Here is a 5,742-nt window from a genome sequence, read left to right as displayed (position 1 = left end):
AGAAGNATTTTCAGTCCAGGGCATGTGCCTGGGTTGCAGGTATGGGACATGTGAGAGGCAAGCACACATTCATGCTTCTCTCCCTCTCTTTCTCCCTCCCTTTCCCTCTCTAATATATATATATATATTTAATTTTTTAAAAGACTACCCAAGGTATAGTAAGTTCTCAGTAAACATTAGCTGTCAGATGGGGTTCCAGGGGAAAGATGCCCAGCGGCCTCTAGAAGAGGCCAAAGAAAAGGCTTTCTCTAGTAGCAGAAAGTCCAAGAGGGAGTAATATCTGGGTTCAGTGACTTGACCCCTAGCTGAAGAGCTGGATCTTGGGGAACCAGTCACCCACGGATCTTTAAGCTGGGGCAAGTTGCCGTCCGTTTCCAGGGTGGAAAGCCTTGTTCGAGGCCGAGCATGAGCACGGTTCAGGGAAGTTGGGGGACACTTTCGGCTGGCACAGCAATGAACAGGGCAGGGACTGGGACCGGGACTGGGGCTGGGTGCCCTTGCAACAGAAAGGAGAGTCTTGAACCACCAAGGTCATCCTCCCTCACATCCTGCCAGTGTCACAGGTGGGCACAGGTAACCAGGTTCTTGGTGATCACGGACAAAGAATTGAACCGAACACACAGAGTTTATAGCACAGAGAGAGCAGATTTATTAACCAATAGTACACTCCTCAGAACATGGGAGCAGGCCAACTCCGAGCAGAAACTGACCTCATGGGCTGAAGAGATTCTATTCTTACAGGGTACATCCTTCCTGGCTGGGTTTGGCAGGGTTTTACGGCGCATATGGTCTCCCGTGATTTTCCCTGATTGGCTACCAGAGAAGGGGTTGCACAATGTTACCAAATGGTTCCCCGCCTTCTTCTGGGGTCCCCCTGCGCTAGATTTGCCTTGCCCACCACCAGGGAATTATACCTCTCAATGTCAGAGACTGATAAAATGAAAAGGAATTTTTTATTCAAAAGTCATACAGACTTAAGAGTAATGACTTAATGTCTTCATTTAAATTCCAAAGTCCCTTAAAACACGCACAAACGCACACAGTCCTTCCTCCCCCGCTTTGCCCGGTCCAGGGTACCGTATCTCAGGAAAAGAAATAGAAGTCTGGACCCCATTACAAATTCTTCTTTGCGGGGAGCTCCTGGCTGCACCCTCTTAAACCAGGACCTAGTACAACTTATAAAAACTTGAACCTACATCCTAATTCATTTGACATATAAACGGGAAGTATTTGTTGCCCGGCTTTAATATACACCAGATTTCTCCGAAACGCAACTACTGTGCCAACTGAGGGAAGAGTGAACTTTGTGTTGTTATAACTTTATTAAGAGGCCTTTTTAGCCCTGGCTGGTGTAGCTCAGTGGATTGAGCGCAGACCTGCGAACCAGAAGATCGCGGTTCGATTCCCAGTCAGGGCACATGCCTAGGTTGCAGGCCAGTTCCCTGCAGACCAACTCCCAGCAGGGGATGCACAAAAGGCAACCGTACATTGATGTTTCTCTCCCTCTCTCCTTCCCTTTCCCTCGAAAGATAAATAAATAAAATATTTAAAAAAAAATGTGATGTCCTCACTCGCACAACTCTGAGCTGGGGGATGGGACACTTGGAGCAGGGCTATTGAGAGTTGTTTTGCATAGCAACAGTTTCATAAATAACCTCAGGCACAGCCATTTAACATATCTATAAGTTTTAACTGGTTTCATGGATATGTTAAATAGCTGTGGCTGTGTTTTGAGCCCAGGAGGTGGGAGTGACTTCAGCCCAAGATGTAGCAGGGAGGCAACTCCCCCTGGTTACAGAGCCTGTGTAAGAGCTTGGAGATGATTGGCTCCACACCATGGTGCCACGCCTGCCCAGACTTACTATGGCAGCCCAGAAAAGCTGGAGAAATCTGGGAATGGTGGCAGGTGTAGCTGATTGTGGGAGAATGGACTGCAGAGGAAGATTGGTGCTGGGGTTTAAACACAGGTGCCACAGCCATGACAAGAACAACCACGTGGTTTGGGGTCACCTTTGGCCATGCAGTTTAGGAAGCCAGAAAGCAAGATGTAGCATCCATGCAGAGCTCTCTCTTAGCAGTTGGAAGAATGCAGGAGAGACGCTACGGGAAGGAAGGGGATGAAAGGACTCTTGCTGGTGGGAATGAGAAGGTGCCATGTGGTTTTGGAATAAGAACTGGAGATCCCAGCAACAGAGCTGATGATCCCGGGGACTGAGGGAGGCCTGCCAGCCGAGCACAGATTACTGGGAAGAGCAGAGGGTTACCTGAGCCACGGACTTCTATTTCTCTTCCTGAGTTATGGTACCCCGGACCAGGCAAAGGGGGGAAGGAAGGACTGTGTGTGTTTGTGCATGTTTTAAGGGACTTTGCGATTTAAATGAAGACATTAAGTCATTACTCTTAAGTGGGTATGACTTTTGAATAAATCCTTTTCTTTTCAACGATCTCTGACATGGAGAGCTGTACAGAGGGAACCCAGGAGAAGGCGGGGAACCATTTGGTAACATTGTGCAACCCTTTCTCTGGAGACCAATCAGGGAAAACCATGGGAGGCCACATGCGCAGTCAAAGCTCACCAAAACTAGCCAGGAAGGATGCTCCCTATAAGAATAGAATTCCTCCAGCCCCTGAGGTCAGTCTCTGCTTGGAGTTGGCCTGATCCCAGGTTCTCTGCTATAAACTCTGGGTGTTTGGTTCAATTCTTTGTCCCGATCACCAAGAACCTGGTTACTTGTGCCCACCTGTGACATAACTGCTTCACTTTGTCTTGCATTATACTTACACCTGAGGCCTGAAATACAGCTTATTTTTAACAGGGAATGAATACTTACATAAAGCTACCCATATGAACCTTAGTAAATTTTAAAGCCAGCTTGTTACTCTAACCTGATTTTTCTCTCAAAGCTAGAGTTTACATGTTAACACTTTCTTTTCTAAGTATACTTTACTAACGTCAACAGGTTCAACTCCTATGCAAACCTAAGAAACAAGGCGACCTTGGAATCTGGCTAAGCTGACAAAGACTAGGTGGCCAACTCAAGGACACTGACCATAAAGATCCACATTGGGACCTGCAGGGATACCGCCTACATGTCCACAACCCCTCCCCCCCCCCCCGATCTCTTTGTTCTGCTTTCCCTCTCTGCTCTCATAAAAACCTCTGCCTTCACTAAAATGTTAAATTATAACCATGATTAGGATCTCCCAGCTAGTAATCAAAGTTATGCATTCTGTAACAAATCAAAGTATATAATCAACCCTGTGCTTTAGTTCTGGTTGCAGCTGTAAACCACAGGTGTCTGGGAAAGGGAGGAATGCTCATGCAAATTGAGAGAGAACATCCAGGAACGAGAGCAGTGACCCTGTGCGGGAGCTGCCCGAGTCCCCTTCCAGCCCTCTCCCCTTGCTCCTGCTGGCCTCTCTCAAGAGAAACTGCTCATCTGCACTCCCCCTAGGAATTCCTCCCTCCTGAGTTCCCGTCAACTCCCTATACCAATCACTGGCTTGAACAGAGATGTTAGGGTGGGCAGGGATAGGAGGAAGCTCCAGCTGGACTTTGCCAACACAGACATCCTCGCAGTGACCTGAGTCCGAGGAAGAGACCACCAATGCTGTACTGCTGCTTTGTTCAGAGGGCACCAATCCCCAGCTCCCATGGGGAGCCAACAAAAATAACCCCCCACAACATTCCCTGCTTGGGTGCGACTTCCCCGGCCTCATCCTGCAGACCGGGGAACCTCGCCTGGGTGCACAAACCCCAAGAAAGCTCTTTATTGCCCACTTTATGGCTGATTGGCATTTCTTTCTCGGCGGAGCCTAAGAAAACCTCTCAATGTTAAGATGGTTTTTGAGGGCAGGAGTCCCCCCCACCATCTTCTTGAGATGCGAGCACTTGAATAAATTACTTTTCTTCTCACCAATATGTATGTGTCTCACAAGTTTGGCTTTCATTGTGCCATGCAGCCAAACTTGGATTTGGTTTAAATTGTACTCCAAATTTCTTTCCTTTTATATCTCCAGTCTGGGAATGACGTTGATTTTTTTCCCCAATAAATGTAGGTTAATTTTATTATCTCTGAATTCCATTTAAAGTAGCAACCGGGTGATAAAAAATATTTACTATGAAAAAAAAAGGTCTGGGTCTGAGAATGCTGAGAACACTGGGCTGGCCCACCTCCCAGCACCCACCACCCACCTTGCTTGAATGTAGGCCCTCAAGTCCAGAGAGAGCATGAGGCCTTCTCACGTCACCCAACTAGTCAGAGGAGAGCCCAGCCCACAACCACAGTGAACACAGAGAGTAGTAGCTTTGCAGCCACCTCACTTTGGGACAGCATGTTTGCAGATCTGAGGGCCCAGGCCATTTGTCCTTGACATCAAGCCACCTGTTTTATGGAAAATTAAAAGTTTTATGTATTGATGTGCCACTCATGCAAATGCATGTCTGGCCCACTGAGGAACATCAAGAAGGGCAGTTTGCCTGGAACAGAAGAAGCTAGTGAGAAGCCTAAGCAATGAGGAGGAGGGGCCTGATGCGTGGGTCTGGCAGGCCTATGAGATTCACACGGCCTAAGATGGGAAGCTATGGAAGGGCTGGGAGAGAGGAGTGACCTGTTGTTCGAGGTCTATTTTTGTTGCCTAGAATGTGAACGACAAGAGGGCAGGGACAGCCCTGACCAGTGTGGCTTAGTTGGAAAGGTTATGGGTTCGATTCCCAGTCAGGACACATACCAGTGTTGCAGGTCAGTGCCTGGTCTGGGCATATATAAGAGGCAACCTCTTGGTGTCTCTCTCCCCTTCCCTTTCCTTCTCTCTAAAAATAAATATATAAAATCATTTAAAAAAATAAATAGAAAAGAGAGCAGGAACTTTGCTCACCCTGGAGAGCAGGAACCGGGCCCTTGATAACATTCAGTAAATATTTGAACATGTGAATGCGAAACTGGAAAAGACACCAGTGTTCAGGCTGCCTGTCACTACCAAACCCAATAAGCAATGACAGGGATTGAATCTTTGTGGGCACTTTATTCAGATGGCCAGCGATCTGACAAATGGCAGGTTCCTACCCTAACAGACCATCTTGTCTTTTCTTTCTAGGCCAAGGTTTTTATAGCACAGAATAAACTAGAGGCGGTGAGAGGGGTTTTGAAATTCAGGGAGGGTCAGATAGAAGAAACTGCAACATTCCTGTCCTGGGTGATTAGCTGTTCCCAGGGGTTGTTTGCCCCTCCCTGAAGCACAATGGCCCGGAAGCCTCCACTTGTCCCCAGGAGGTAATTTGTAACACTGCCGCAGGAAGTCGGCTGTTTTCCCAGGAGCCAGGATGGGCCTTATCTGCAGCTTCTGAAACAAAAGCTTTAACATATACATTACTTGCTAGGCTTACAACTATTTACCTTAAACCAAAATTTTCCAACTCTTCAGTCCCCTATCAAATGGGTGAATGAATAAATCAATTAAAAGACGGAATAAGACCATGAATAAATGTGACCCTGACTCTTTCACGATCCTCCATTCCACACTTGTGTGTTTAAGACCCGGGGGCCCCGCCTCTCATCCTCCCTGCCTCTCCCACCCCAACCGTTGGGCTGCAGATCCGTGCTGCGACCGCCAGAGGGCGCAGGGCGGCAGATTTGTGCCACACGGAGGATTTTGTGTGAGACACCACCTGGGGCGGGGCCTGAGGCAAGGCGGTGCTCCGCTAGGTTGGCCCACCCGCTGGCGGAACGCAGCGGCCTGGCT

Source organism: Sturnira hondurensis, unplaced genomic scaffold (genome assembly GCF_014824575.4).
Source record: "Sturnira hondurensis isolate 20B ecotype Veracruz unplaced genomic scaffold, ASM1482457v3 Scaffold0004136, whole genome shotgun sequence".
NCBI classification, from domain to species: domain Eukaryota; kingdom Metazoa; phylum Chordata; class Mammalia; order Chiroptera; family Phyllostomidae; genus Sturnira; species Sturnira hondurensis.
The sequence above is the reverse complement of the archived record's forward strand: the minus strand, read 5'-3'. Positions refer to the sequence as shown.